The sequence below is a fragment of the Scyliorhinus torazame genome, chromosome 10 (assembly GCF_047496885.1).
Source record: "Scyliorhinus torazame isolate Kashiwa2021f chromosome 10, sScyTor2.1, whole genome shotgun sequence".
Taxonomy (NCBI): Eukaryota; Metazoa; Chordata; class Chondrichthyes; order Carcharhiniformes; family Scyliorhinidae; genus Scyliorhinus; species Scyliorhinus torazame.
Window position 1 is genome coordinate 134,442,648 of NC_092716.1, and position 13,583 is coordinate 134,456,230.

The 13,583-nt window shown below is 53.6% G+C and overlaps 1 protein-coding gene across 1 annotated transcript in view; it reads left to right on the plus strand.

Annotated features, from left to right (window-relative positions):
- Positions 1–13,583, plus strand: part of LOC140430942 (SITS-binding protein) — a 256,680-nt gene that overhangs the window by 237,572 nt on the left and 5,525 nt on the right. The gene's annotated exons all lie outside the window — the stretch shown is intronic.

Genomic DNA, 13,583 nt, shown 5'->3' on the forward strand with positions numbered 1-13,583 from the left:
ATTAGATTCCAGGGCGTCATTCTCTGACCCCCCAGCGGGTCGGAGAATGGCAGTTGGCCGCCGTGAATCCCGCCCCCGCCGGTTGCCGAAGTCTCCGAAGGGAGAAAATGTCGCCGCTGCCGCGGAGATTGTCACGGGTCTGCGCAAGGCAGCCGATTTTCGGCCTGCCGATATTCTCCCTTCCGGATTGGCCGAAGTCCCGTCGACGTGATGACCGTTCACGTCGACGTAAATTAAACCTCCTTTTCATCGGCGTGACCCTGTGCTCCAGGTTCACGCCGACCAGCGTGGAGGTGAGTGACGGCCTGGGGGGTTGGCTCTGGGCAGGCGATGGCGTGGCCACAGTCTGAATGCGTGAGGAGAGGTGTGTCTCGGGTTGTGTGTGTGTGTGTGCGGCGGGGGGTGGGGGGGGTGGTTAGAATAGGCTGGGCTCCGGGTGTGTGCCGGGAGGGGGTCCGTGCCGGGGAGGGGGACGGGGGGTCCGTGCCGGGGTGGAGGTTGGGGGGGGGTCCGTGCCGGGGAGGGGGATGGGGGGGGGTCCGTGCCGGGGAGGGGGATGGGGGTGTCCGTGCCGGGGTGGAGGTTGGGGGGGAAGGTCCGTGCCGGGGAGGGGTTGGGGGTGTCCGTGCCGGGGTGGAGGTTGGGGGAGGGGTCCGTGCCGGGGAGGGGGATGGGGGGGGGTCCGTGCCGGGGTGGAGGTTGGGGGGGGGGTCCGTGCCGGGGAGGGGGATGGGGGGGTCCGTGCCGGGGTGGAGGTTGGGGGGGGGGTCCGTGCCGGGGTGGAGGTTGGGGGGGGGTCCGTGCCGGGGAGGGGGATAGGGGTCCGTGCCGGGGTGGAGGTTGGGGGGGGGGGGGGTCCGTGCCGGGGAGGGGGATGGGGGTCCGTGCCGGGGTGGATGTTGGGGGGGGGGGCCGTGACGGGGGGGGGGGGGGGGGTGGCGGGGGGGGGGGGGTTCCCTGCCTGGGAGGGGGATGGGAGGGCAAGTGAGTTGGTCCACCTGGCCAGGTGCCAGCCTCCAACAGCTGGACCCATGCGGTCCATGCCACCTGGCTGGGGGGAGGAGGGGATATGGGCAATGATGACATGTCGTCGTTCCCCTCCCCCCACCAGGCCGTCATGTTTTCAGATCATCCAGCGATGTTGGCCGCCGTGGCGGCAGCCGCTCATGTCTATGTTGCCCTGGATGAGGAGGAGGAGGAGGAGGAGGAGCGTGCCAGAGAGGCGGCGCAGGCTGCTGCAGAGGGGCAGGCGGCAGCCGCCCAGGCTGGAGGGACACCCGACCGACAGGACGAGGAGGGGGAGGAGGACGTCGCGGCCCCACGGCAACGGAGGCACCCGAGGGCGCCCCGTGTGTACCGGCCCAGGCAGTCATACCAGGACCTCACGGACCGGGAATGCAGGAGGAGACTCCGGATGAGCCGGGAAACCGTGGCACACATCTGCCACCTGCTGGCACACCTGTCACCGCGTGGCACTGGCGGGGGACACCCTCTCCCCGTGTCCGTCAAGGTTACGGTGGCCCTGAACTTTTATGCAACGGGGTCATTCCAGGCACCGAGTGGGGACCTGTCCAGCATATCGCAGACATCGGTGCACCGGTGCATCCGGGCAGTGACAGATGCCCTATATGCCATGGCGCACCGCTACATCCACTTCCCCGTGGACCGGGCCAGCCAAGATGCCCGGGCCGTGGGCTTCTCTGCCGTGGCCGGGTTCCCCTGGTCCAGGGCGCGATCGATGGGATGCACGTCGCCATGCGGCCACCTGCAGATAACGGGGCCGTGTTCACTAATAGGAAGGGGACCTATTCAATGAACGTACAGATGGTCTGCGACCACCGCATGATGATCCTGCACATCTGCGCCCGTCACCCAGGCAGTGTACACACCTCATTCGTGTTGTCGCGGTCATCCATCCCCGGCATGTACGAGGGACGCCATCCCCGGCTGAGGGGCTGGTTGCTGGGCGACAGGGGCTAGCCATTGCGATCGTGGCTGATGACGCCTATACGGAGGCCACGCAATGAGGCGGAGAACCGCTACAATGATGCCCATGTAGCGACAAGGAGAGTGATAGAGAGGTGCTTTGGCGTGCTGAAGATGCGTTTCAGGTGCCTGGACCTCTCTGGGGGCGCCCTCCAGTATCGGTCAGATAGGGTCGGCCGCATCATTGTGGTGTGCTGCGTCCTGCACAACATAGCCCAACAGAGGGGTGATGTGCCGCAGGCAGAGGAGGACGGAGTGGAGGAGCAGCAGGAAGAGGCGCAGTCCTCCCCAGATGAGGGGGATGGGGGTAATGGTCAGGGCAGACGGGGTAGACACAGGCGGGTGGCTGTCCACCGTTACCGGCTGGCCCAGCGGGCACGGGACAGACTGATAGACGCCCGCTTCACTGACTAGATGGGCGTGGGAATCGGGTAGTATGGCCAGACCGCACACCATGGCAACAGCCGACCACCCACACCCCCCACCCATCCACCCACCCAGCACCCTCACCCCCCTCCCAAACCCCACCCACCCCACCCGCATGCACACCCCCCCCCCCCCATTGCCGATCCACCTGCGGCACAACGGGCCGGGCTCACACAGTTGCGGGTGGACGCGTGTCTATCGCAGGCCATGGAGGATGATGACAACCCGCCCTGCGGTGAGCTCCTGGCTCTACATCGTTGGACTATGTCTGACCCATGGCCACAGTACCACCATCCACCCGGACCATCCCTGCATGCGGCTGTGACACTGCAGCGCACGGTCCCGTCCTCTGCCCGGGGGATGTTGATGGCGGCCCAGGGGGAAGGGGGCAGACTCACCTGGGGCTGAAGTAAGACCACCCCTCACACACACACTTGCGCTCAACGTACATGATACCCCCGCACACTTTGGACAGAGCACAAAGGCAGCTTCTGTAGGTGTAACATTGACTTTAATAACCAAAGGAGTTCATGCACGTGCCCTAGCCCCTAAAACTCATCTGTGCCCTGCAACCGTGCCAACTTACTCAGTGTCTAATTGTTTGGCCTTACGGGCCCTCTGACTACGTCTAAGTGGTTCCCCAGACGGTACTGCAGAACTGGAGGTGGACTTCTGTGATTCCTGCCCTCTGACACGGGATCCCTTTGGCGGCCGTTTCCTGGGGCGTCCTGGCCTAGATGGGCCAGGCTGCGGCCCGGGCGACTGGGATGGCGAGCTGCCAGCCTGTCCTGCCCGTTGCCCACCCTATGCACCTGGGACGGAAGGGGGGGGGAGTCCGAGGTGTCGCGGTGTACCGGGATCTCCCCTACAGAGGGAGCCGGGACGGACCACACCACCTCCTCCTCCCTCGGGGTGCCCGATGGCCCCCAGGCCTCTACATGGGTGGGGGATGTGAACGGACTGGCCATCCGACGCCCCCCCGACATTTGGCGCTGCCAGTCCTGGAGGCCCGTGCTGGTATCGACAGGGGTCTGCAGGTTTGCAGCCATGGAGCCCAGGGGGTTGGCAAACCCTGTCTGTGACAGTGCGACGCCGGCTCGCACATGGCCACTGGCGCCGATGCCCTCAGCGATGGCCTGCAGAGACTGGGCCATGGCCTGCTGAGACTGGGCCATGGCCTGCAGGGACTGGGCCATGGCCTGCTGAGACTGGGCTATAGCGTTGAGCGCCTCTGCCATCTGGCGCTGGCACTGGCTCATGGCCTCCTGTGAGAGGGCAGCCATTTCCTGGGCAACAGACGCCGCCTGCACGGAAAGCCCCAGGCCTCGCAAACCGTTCCCCATGTCTGACACCGTCGCACCCATTGCCTCCACCGTGGACGCCACCCGTGCGGTGTCGGCCTGGGTGGCACGCATGACCGGCACCACTCCCAGCTCCTGGACGCGGGTGGACTCCTCCACCTGCGACCGCAGCCGCCCGTCACCCTCTTCGCTTGTCTCCGGGTCGGTGGTTGCATCGGATCTATGTGTGGGTGTGGTAACTCCAGGAACCCGGGATCCATCTGGGCGGCAGATGTTCGCTTGGGCTGGGCTGCCCTCCGACCGCCCGGCCCCTCTGCTGCTCCTACCTCCACCTGCTGTACCGGGACGGCTGTGTTGTGCACACCAGTGAGTGTACCAGTCGCCTCATCACTAAAGTGCCCAACCGAGGTGAGTGTTTCTGCGATGGTGGAGGGTGTTGGTGACAGCAGTGGCGTTGTGTCGTGCTCTTCGTCCCACTCTGAGTCCATGGCACTTTGGGGTGGGGGTTCGTCTCCACCCATCCACTCTGAGTCACTGTCCGGTATTTCGTCTTCCTGGGTAGTGCTGTCCCGGGTACTGCTGTCCCGGGTAGTGGTGTCCCGGGTAGTGGTGTCCTGGGTAGTGGTGTCCTGGGTAGTGGTGCCCTGGGTAGTGGTGTCCTGGGTAGTGGTGTCCTGGCTCGGATGTGACGGGGGCCTGTGGCTGCCCCCCTCATCGCTGGGTGGTCGCTCCCGCACGTGACGGGGGTGTCGTCTCCCTGTTGCTCCAGGTCTCTCCGTCTCCCGTGGTGTGCGAGGGGCATCCTGCGGGCGTCGCATGCTGGAGGGTGCGGGTCTCTCCGTCTCCCGTGGTCTCCGAGGGGCATCCTGCAGGCGTCGCATGCCGGAGGGTCCAGGTCTCTCCGTCTCCCGTGGCCTCCAAGGGGCATCCTGCGGGCGGTCTGCATCTGCGAGGATGGGTGCCTGGACGTTTGGTCCTACGATACACAATGAAGCATGCATGGTTAGACATCAGGCAGTGATCAGGTGATACGGGGGAGGGGGATATAGGGGAGGGGGGATATGGGGACGGGCTGTCGGTGGCTCACTTGCTACTACGCCCCCGACCTCTGCATCAGCAACCTCCCGGTCCTCAGGCCCACCAGCCAGTTCCAGGGCCCTTTCCTGGTGTTCGGTCAGTGGCCTCTCATCAGCGGGGCCTCCTCCAGTCCTCACATGCTCCCTATTGTTGTGTGCGCGCTTCTCCTGTGGGGGGGGGTGGGTGGCAGGGGTAAAAGGCAACACTGTTAGGCAGGTATATGAATGCACGCCATCGGTTGCGCGTGCATTGCAGAGGTTAAGGTTAGGGCTGGATTCACTTGGGGATATGGGGGAGGGGGGGATATGGGGGAGGAGGGGATATGGGGGAGGGGGGGATATGGGGGAGGGGGGGATATGGGGAGGCTCACCCTGCCTGCTCTGACGAGGTCGTTCACCTTCTTGTGGCACTGGGTGCCTGTCTGTGGTGTCAGGGCCACAGCGGTGACAACCTCTGCCACTTCCCTCCACAGACGCCGGCTGTGGCGTGGGGCAACTCTGCGGCCGTGCCTGGGATACAGGGCGTCCCTCCTCTGCTCCACCGCGTCCAGGAGCGCCTCCACATCGCGTGACTCGAACCTCGGGGCTGAGCGGCGGCCAGCCATCCAGTCGGGTGTTGCGGTCGGGTGTTGCGGTCGGGTGGGGGGGAGCAGCGCGGCCTTATGAGCCGTCACGCCGTGCAGCGCGTATGACGCTGCACGGCGTGAACCACTGCGCAAGCGCGGATCCCGTTACGTCGCTGCTAGCCCATTTCGGGCCGGAGACTATCGACCCATTTTTCCGACGTGACGCAAGTTGGATTTGCGCCGTTTTTTGCGCCGATCGGCGGACTTTCCGCCGATAACGGAGAATTTCGCCCCCAGTCTGTAACTCACCCCCGGGTATCTGTTATTCTATATATAAACTCCCCAAACCCCTCGATTAGATTCCAGTTTGTAACTCACTCCCAGGTATCTCTTATTCTATACATAAATCACCCGAACCCCTCGATTGGATTCCAGTCTGTAACTCCCCCCCCGGGTATCTGTTGTTCTATATATAACCCCCCCCGCCAAACCTCTAGATTAGACTCCAGTCTGTAATTCATTCCCCGGTATCTGTTGTTCTATATATTAACCACCCAAACCCCTTGATTAGATTCCAGTCTGTAACTCAATCCCGGGTATCTGTTATTCTATATATAAATCCCCCCAAACCGCTTGCTTAGATTCCAGTCTGTAACTCACTGCCGGATACCTGTTATTCTTTATATTAACCACCCGAACCCCTCGATTAGATCCCAGTCTGTAACTCACTCACGGGTATCTGTTATTCTACATATAAACCACCCCAAACCCCTCGATTAGATTCCAGTCTGTAACTCACCCCCGGGTAACTGTTATTCTATATATAACCGACCCAAACCCCTCGATTAGATTCCAGTATGTAACTCACTCCCAGGTATCTGTTACTCTATACGTAAAGATAAACTACCCAAACCCCTTGATTAGGTTCCAGTCTGTAACTCAACCCCGGGCATCTGATATTCTATATATAAACTACCCAGACCCCTCGATTAGACTCCAGTCTGTAATCGCCCCCGGGCATCTGTTATTTAATATACAAACAACCCGAACCCCTCGGTTAGATTCCAGTTTGTAACTCACTCCCGGGTATCTGTTATTCTATGTATAAACCACCCAAACCCCTCGATTGGATTCCAGTCTGTAACTCCCCCCCCCGGGTATCTGTTGTTCTATATATAACCCCCCCCCCCAAACCTCTAGATTAGACTCCAGTCTGTAATTCACTCCCGGTATCTGTTGTTCTATATATTAACCACCAAAACCCCTCGATTAGATTCCAGTCTGTAACTCAATTCCGGGTATCTGTTATTCTATATATAAACCCACCCAAACCCCTTGCTTAGATTCCAGTCTGTAACTCACTCCCGGGTACCTGTTATTCTTTATATTAACCACCCAAACCCCTCGATTAGATTCCAGTCTGTAACTCACTCTCGGGTATCTGTTATTCTACATATAAACCACCCGAACCCCTCGATTAGATTCCAGTTTGTAACTCACTCCCAGGTATCTGTTATTCTATATATAAACCACCCGAACCCCTCGATTAGATTCCAGTCTGTAACTCACTCTCGGGTATCTGTTATTCTATATATAAACAACCCCCAAACCCCTCGATTAGATTCCAGTCTGTAACTCACTCTCGGGTATCTGTTATTCTACATATAAACCACCCGAACCCCTCGATTAGATTCCAGTCTGTAACTCACTCCCAGGTATCTGTTATTCTATATATAAACCACCCGAACCCCTCGATTAGATTCCAGTCTGTAACTCACCTCCGGGTATCTGTTATTCTATATATAAACCACCCCAAACCCCTCGATTAGATTCCAGTCTATAACACACCCCCGGGTAACTGTTATTCTATAGATAAACCACCCGGACCCCTCGATTAGATTCCAGTCTGTAACTCACTCTCGGGTATCTGTTATTCTATATATAAACAACCCCCAAACCCCTCGATTAGATTCCAGTCTGTAACTCACCTCCGGGTATCTGTTATTCTATATATAAACCACCCCAAACCCCTCAATTAGATTCCAGTCTGTAACACACCTCCGGGGAACTGTTATTCTACATATAAACCACCCGGACCCCTCGATTAGATTCCAGTCTGTAACTCACTCCCGAGTATCTGTTATTCTATATATAAACAACCCCCAAACTCATCGATTAGATTCCAGTCTGTAATCACCCCCGGGCATCTGTTATTTAATATATAAACTACCCGAACCCCTCAGTTAGATTATATAAACTCCCCGATCCCCTCGATTGGATTCCAGTCTGTAACTCCCCCCCCCCGGGTATCTGTTGTTCTATACATAACCCCCCCACAAACCTCTAGATTAGACTCCAGTCTGTAACTCACTCCCGGGTATCTGTTATTCTTTATATTAACCACCCAAACCCCTCGATTAGACTCCAGTCTGCAACTCACTCCCGAGTATCTGTTATTCGATATATAAACCCCCCCAAACCCCTTGCTTAGATTCCAGTCTGTAACTCACTCCCGGGTACCTGTTATTCTTTATATGAACCACCCAAACCCCTCGATTAGATTCCAGTTTGTAACTCACTCCCGGGTATCTGTTATTCTATGTATTAACCACCCAAACCCCTCGATTCGATTCCAGTCAGTTACTCACTCCCGGGTATCTGTTATTCTATATATAAACCACACCCAAACCCCTCGATTAGATTCAAGTCTGTAACTCACCCCCGGGTATCTGTTATTCGATAAAAAACCTACCCAAACCCCTCGATTAGATTCCAGTCTGTAACTCACCCCCGGGTATCTGTTATTCTATATATTAACCACCCAAACCCCTCGATTAGATTGCAATCAGTAACTCACTCCCGGGTATCTGTTATTCTATGTACAAACCCCCCCAAACCCCTTGATTAGATTCCAGTCTGTAACTCACCCCCGGGTATCTGTTATTCGATAAAAAACCTACCCAAACCCCTCGATTAGATTCCAGTCTGTAACTCACCCCCGGGTATCTGTTATTCTATATATTAACCACCCAAACCCTTCGATTATATTGCAATCAGTAACTCACTCCCGGGTATCTGTTATTCTATGTACAAACCCCCCCAAACCCCTTGATTAGATTCCAGTCTGTAACTCACCCCCGGGTATCTGTTATTCGATAAAAAACCTACCCAAACCCCTCGATTAGATTCCAGTCTGTAACTCACCCCCGGGTATCTGTTATTCTATATATTAACCACCCAAACCCCTCGATTAGATTGCAATCAGTAACTCACTCCCGGGTATCTGTTATTCTATGTACAAACCCCCCCAAACCCCTTGATTAGATTCCAGTCTGTAACTCACTACCGGGTACCTGTTATTCAATATAGAAACCACCCGAACCCCTCGATTAGATTCCAGTCTGTAACTCTCCGCCGGGTATCTGTTATTCTATAGAGAAACCACCCGAACCCCTCGATTAGATTCCAGTCTGTAACTCACTCCCGGTCATCTGTTATTTAATATATAAACTACCCAAACCCCTCGATTAGATTCCAGTTTGTAACTCACTCCCGGGTATCTGTTATTCTATATATAAACCACCCCAAAGCCCTTGATTGGACTCCAGTCTGTAACTCACCCCCGGGTATCTGTTATTCCATATCCATATGTAACCTACCCAAACCTCTCGATTAGATTCCAGTCTGTAACTCACCCCCGGGTATCTGTAATTCTGTAAATAAACCACCGAAACCCCTCGAATAGATTCCAGTCTGTAACTCACCCCCGGGTATCTGTTATTCTATATATAAACCAACCAAACCCCTCGATTAGATTCCAGTCTACAACTCACTCCCGTGTATCTGTTATTCCATATATAAACCATCCCAAACCCCTCGATTAGATTCCAGTCTGTAACTCACTCCCGGGTATCTGTTATTCTATATGTAAACCATCCCAAACCCCTTGATTAGATTCCAGTTTGTAACTTACTCCCGGGTATCTGTTATTCTATATATAAACCATCCCAAACCCCTCGATTAGATTCCAGTGGGTAACTCACTCCCGGGTATCTGTTATTCTATATATAAACCACCCCCAAACCCCTCGATTAGATTCAAGTTTGTAACTCACTCCAGGGTATCTGTTATTATATATATAAACCACTGAAACCCCTCAATTTGATTCCAGTCTGTAACTCACCACCGGGTATCTGTTATTCTATAAATAACCTACCCAAACCCCTCGATGAGATTCCAGTCTGTAACTCAACCCCGGGTATCTGTTATTCTATACGTAAACTACCCAAACCCCTCGATTAGATTCCAGTCTGTAACTCATTCCCGGGTATCTGTTTTTCTATATATAAACCACCCAAACCCCTCGACTACATTCCAGTCTGTAACTCACGCCAAGAATCCGTTATTCAATATAGAAACTAACCGAACCCCTCGATTAGATTCCAGTCCGTAACTCACTCCCGGGTAACTGTTATTCGATATATAAACCACCCGAACCCCTCGGTTAGATTCCAGTCTGTAACTCACTCCCGGGTATCTGTGATTCTATATATAAACCACCCGAACCCCTCGATTAGATTCCAGTCTGTAACTCACTCCCGGTCATCTGTTATTTAATATATAAACTACCCAAACCCCTCGATTAGATTCCAGTTTGTAACTCACTCCCGGGTATCTGTTATTCTATATATAAACCACCCAAACAGTTTGATTGGACTCCAGTCTGTAACTCGCTCCCAGGTATCTGTTATTCCATATCCATATGTAACCTACCCAAACCCCTCGATGAGATTCCAGTCTGTAACTCACCCCCGGGTATCTGTTATTCGATATATAAAAAATCCCCAAACCCCTCGATTAGATTCCAGTCTGTAACTCACCCCCGGGTATCTGTTATTCCATATCCATATGTAACCTACCCAAACCTCTCGATTAGATTCCAGTCTGTAACTCACCCCCGGGTATCTGTAATTCTATAAATAAACCACCCAAACCCCTCGATTAGATTCCAGTCTGTAACTCACCCCCGGGTATCTGTAATTCTATAAATAAACCACCCAAACCCCTCGATTAGATTCCAGTCTGTAACTCACCCCCGGGTATCTGTTATTTAATATATAAACTGCCCAAACCCCTCGATTAGATTCCAGTTTGTAACTCAATCTCGGGTATCTGTTATTCTACATACAAACTACCCAAACACCTCGATTAGATTCCAATCTATAACGCACACCGAGAATCCATTATCCAATACATAAACCACCCGAACCCCTCGATTAGATTCCAGTCTGTAACACACCCCCGGGTATCTGTTGTTCTACATATAAACCAACCAAACCCCTCGATTAGATTCCAGTCTATAACTCATTCCCGTGTATCTGTTATTCTATATATAAACCCACTCAAACCCCTCGATTAAATTCCAGTCTGTAACTCGCTCCCGGGTACCTGTTATTCCATATATAAACCATCCCAAACCCCTCGATTAGAATCCAGTGGGTAACTCACACCCGGGTATCTGTTATTCTATCTGTAAACCATCCCAAACCCCTTGATTAGATTCCAGTATGTAACTCACTCCCGGGTATCTGTTATTCTAGATAAAAACTACCCAAACCCCTCGATTAGATTCCAGTCTAACTCACGCCGAGAATCCGTTATTCAATATAGAAACTAACCGAACCCCTCGATTAGATTCCAGTCCGTAACTCACTCCCGAGTATCTGTTATTCGATATATAAACCACCCGAACCCCTCGATTAGATTCCAGTCTGTAACTCACTCCCGGGTATCTGTGATTCTATATATAAACCACCCGAACCCCTCGATTAGATTCCAGTCTGTAACTCAATCTCGGGTATCTGTTATTCTACATACAAACTACCCAAACCCCTCGATTAGATTCCAATCTATAACGCACACCGAGAATCCATTATTCAATACATAAACCACCCGAAACCCTCGATTAGATTCCAGTCTGTAACACACCCCCGGGTATCTGTTGTTCTATATATAGTACGAAGTCTTACAACACCAGGTTAAAGTCCAACAGGTTTGTTTCGATGTCACTAGCTTTCGGAGCGCTGCTCCTTCCTCAGGTGAATGAAGAGGTCTGTTCCAGAAACACATATATAGACAAATTCAAAGATGCCAAACAATGCTTGGAATGCGAGCATTGGCAGGTGATTAAATCTTTACACATCCAGAGATGGGGTAACCCCAGGTTAAAGAGGTGTGAATTGTACCAAGCCAGGACAGTTGGTAGGATTTCGCAGGCCAGATGGTGGGGGATGAATGTAATGCGACATGAATCCCAGGTCCCGGTTGAGGCCGCACTCATGTGTGCGGAACTTGGCTATAAGTTTCTGCTCGGCGATTCTGCGTTGTCGCGGGTCCTGAAGGCCGCCTTGGAGAACGCTTACCCGGAGATCAGAGGCTGAATGCCCTTGACTGCTGAAGTGTTCCCCGACTGGAAGGGAACATTCCTGCCTGGTGATTGTTGCGCGATGTCCGTTCATTCGTTGTCGCAGCGTCTGCATGGTCTCGCCAATGTACCATGCTTCGGGACATCCTTTCCTGCAGCGTATGAGGTAGACAACGTTGGCCGAGTCGCACGAGTATGTACCGCGTACCTGGTGGGTGGTGTTCTCACGTGTAATTGTGGTATCCATGTCGATGATCTGGCACGTCTTGCAGAGATTGCCATGACAGGGTTGTGTGGTGTCGAGGTCACTGTTCTGAAGACTGGGTAGTTTGCTGCAAACAATGGTTCGTTTGAGGTTGCGCGGTTGTTTGAAGGCAAGTAGTGGGGGTGTGGGGATGACCTTGGCAAGATGTTCATCGTCATCAATGACGTGTTGAAGGCTGTGAAGAAGATGACGTAGTTTCTCCGCTCCGGGGAAGTACTGGACGACGAAGGGTATTCTGTTGGATGTGTCCCATGTTTGTCTTCTGAGGAGGTCGGTCCGGTTTTTCGCTGTGGCGCGTTGGAACTGTCGATCGATGAGTCGAGTGCCATATCCCGTTCGTACGAGGGCATCTTTCAACGTCTGTAGATGTCTGTTACGCTCCTCCTCGTCTGAGCAGATCCTGTGTATACGGAGCGCTTGTCCATAGGGGATGGCTTCTTTAATGTGTTTAGGGTGGAAGCTGGAGAAGTGGAGCATCATGAGGTTATCCGTGGGTTTGCGGTAAAGCGAAGTGCTGAGGTGACTGTCCTTGATGGAGACAAGTGTGTCCAAGAATGCAACTGATTTTGGAGAGTAGTCCATGGTGAGTCTGATGGTTGGATGGAACTTATTAATGTCATCGTGTAGTCGTTTCAGTGATTCTTCGCCGTGGGTCCAAAGGAAAAAAATGTCATCGATGTATCTGGTGTATAACATCGGTTGAAGGTCCTGTGCGATGAGTAGGTCCTGTTCAAACTTGTGCATGAAGATGTTGGCGTATTGGGGTGCGAATTTGGTCCCCATGGCTGTTCCGTGCGTCTGGATGAAGAACTTGTTGTCGAAGGTGAAGACGTTGTGATCCAGAATGAAGCGGATGAGTTGCAGAATTGCGTCTGGAGATTGGCAGTTGTCGGTGTTGAGTACTGAGGCTGTTGCAGCAATGCCGTCGTCATGGGGGATGCTGGTGTAGAGTGCCGAGACGTCCATTGTGACGAGGAATGTTCCTGGTTCAACTGGTCCATGGGTGCTGAGTTTCTGTAGGAAGTCCGTCGTGTCGCGACAGAAGCTGGGTGTACCTCGTACGATGGGTTTCAAGATGCCCTCGATGTAGAGGTTCTCACACAGGGTCCCATTGCCTGAAACGATAGGGCGGCCTGGTGTGTTGGCCTTATGTATTTTCGGGAGGCAGTAGAGATCTCCAATGTGGGGAGTACGTGGGATGAGAGCACGTAGGGTGCTCTGAAGATCTGGATCCAAGGTCTTGATCAGTCTGTTAAGTTGGCGGATGTGTTCCTTGGTCGGATCTGCGGGTAACTGTCTGTAGTGTTCTTGGTTGTTCAGTTGTCGGTATACTTCTTTGCAGTAGTCCGTTCTGTTCAGTACGACAGTGGCCTGGTTCTGGCCTGGCCTGGCCTGGCCTGGTTCTATATATAAACCAACCAAACCCCTCGATTAGATTCCAGTCTATAACTCACTCCCGTGTATCTGTTATTCTATATATAAACCCACTCAAACCCCTCGATTAAATTCCAGTCTGTAACTCGCTCCCGGGTACCTGTT